The sequence below is a fragment of the Myotis davidii genome, unplaced genomic scaffold, assembly GCF_000327345.1.
Source record: "Myotis davidii unplaced genomic scaffold, ASM32734v1 scaffold306, whole genome shotgun sequence".
NCBI classification, from domain to species: domain Eukaryota; kingdom Metazoa; phylum Chordata; class Mammalia; order Chiroptera; family Vespertilionidae; genus Myotis; species Myotis davidii.
The window spans coordinates 362,929-365,246 of NW_006296631.1; positions in this window are offsets into that span (position 1 = coordinate 362,929).

Below are 2,318 nucleotides of genomic sequence, written 5' to 3' on the forward strand. Positions count from 1 at the left end.
ACTTGCATTCATTGCCTCTCACAAGCGCCCTGACCTGAGCCAGGGATTGAGCCCGCAACCGAGGTACATGCCCTTAACCAGGAATTGAAACTCAGACCCTTTGGTCTGTGGGCTGACGCTCTGACCTCTGAACCAAACCAGCGAGGGCAAAGCCTCCTATTCTTGCCCTGGTCGGGTGGATCAGTTGGTAGGAGCATCATCCTATTCACCAAAAGGTTTGATCTAAGGTCGGGCTGTATGGGAGACAATGTTTCCCTCTCATGTCGATGTTTCTCTCTCTCTTCCTCTCTCTTGTCTCAAAAAAAAAAAAATCAATGCAAACATATCCTCTGGTAATAATAAAAAAAAAACCCAAAACACTTTTCCCAGCTGATGGTGTAGCTCGATAGCTGAGCATCAGGGTATGAACCAGGGGTCATGATTGGATTCCCGGTCATGGTACATGCCTCACTTACAGGCTCGGACCCCAGTTGGGGCGTCCTGGGGGCAGCCAATCCATGTTTCTATCTCTCTATCCCTCTCCCTTACTTCCTCTATAAAAATCAATAAAATCATATTTATATAAATGAATGAATAAAAAAATCTATAAAAAGCATATCTTCCTGTGAGGGGATTTTTTAAAAAGGGGGGAGGGGCGGGGGAATCCTGTCCCGGGAAGGTGTGGGTTTCTCCCCAGCTGCTACCACTGCAAGCAAGCAGCTGTTTTGCCCACATATGTAAGTTTCTCCTCTTAAAGCTCTTGTGAATTTGAATACGGCCACATGTCATTTCTCCAGGACTGATCCATCCCATGACGGGGCTTACAGTGGATACCTGCATCCCTTACCAGGTGCTGGGGGCAGACTGGAGCATCTTGGTTTTCATTCCTGCCGTGAATGTGGCCCCAATCAGAGCCCTCAAAAATGGGGGTGTAGATGGCCTGTAGCATTCTCAGCTCCCTAGGAATTTGTGCTTCCCTCTCTATAGATCTCTAGGGTCCCACTGTTACCGATTCAAAGTTCATGGGCCCAATGCTTCAAAAAAGGCCAATATTCAAAACATCAGAGATGGAGGAAGAAAAGGTTTACTGATCAAGAAGGCGCCAGCTGGGGAAGAAGGGGCTCTTAAAGCTCCCACAAAGCCATCTCACGAGAGCCCAGAATTCAGGCTTATTTTGTGTCAAGGGAAGGGAGAACAGGCGAGAGGTGTGTGACACCTGGGCTCCCACAGGGACCCAAGGAAGAGCACAGAACTCTCTGGTTCTCTTTGTCCCCCAGTTCTCCAGCGACCTCTGCTGATCTCATTAGGTTTTAAGGCTCCCACAAATCTTTGCCAAAAGTTCAAGCTTTGAGCAGAATTTCTCTAATAATTAGCATACCTAGAACATGACCTGAAGGCCATGGGAGAAATGCAGGCTGGAAATAAGATAGAATCAGAGAGAGCTTTTCCTTCTGTTACACCACCTGCCCAGGGAGGACCCTCACTGGGCAAAGCCTCCCTGCAGAATAACATAATCCCACTGAGAAGGAAGTAGAGCCTGAAGCCCCCTGAGCACAGGCAGGCGCTGCCAGAGGGCAGGGTGTGTGGGAACATTGCTCATTTCTCTGCCTCCTGCAGGTCAGAGAGAAGCCATTGACCCACAGATTTCATAGCCGCACTAAGAGAAAAAATATGCCTTTGGAGATGCTGACTGTTTAGGCTGTTCCTTTCAAGAAACAAAAGTCTCAGAAGAGCCCGCCCTTCTCCCTAACTGCCTGAAAGGGATCTAGAAGAGGACCGGCTCCAGGAGGGGAGCTCAGCACAGGCATCTGTCGTTTCATAGGAACTGGGTGGGAAGGACAGAGAGGACACTGGCAAGGCCCTCTGATCACAGTCCTATTGCTCAAGTTGGCCCAGCAAACATCTGTTTTCCAAGTCCATGGAAATTATCTTCCTCCCCTTTCAAGTCCCAAACCACACCTCCCCCTCTTTGTAGCTCTGGATGGCACCTGAGCCTCAAATGCCCAGTCTGCCCTGGGGTTTCATGGCACAATATAAATCTATACTAATAAAAGGGTATATGCAAATTGGTCACAACACCCTCTCAGTCAGGACCGGATATGCTAATTAGACCAGTATGCAAATTGACCATCACTCCAACACACTAGATGGCCGCCCCCATGTGGCCATAAGATGGCCTGCAGGGGAGGGCAGTTAGGGGCAATCAGGCCAGTAGGGGAGGGCAGCTGGGGGTGACCAGGCCTATAGGGGGTGATCGGGCTGGTAGGGCAGGGCAATTGGGGGTGATTGGGCTGGTAGGGCAGGCCAGTTGGGGGTGATTGGGCCGGCAGGGGACCCCC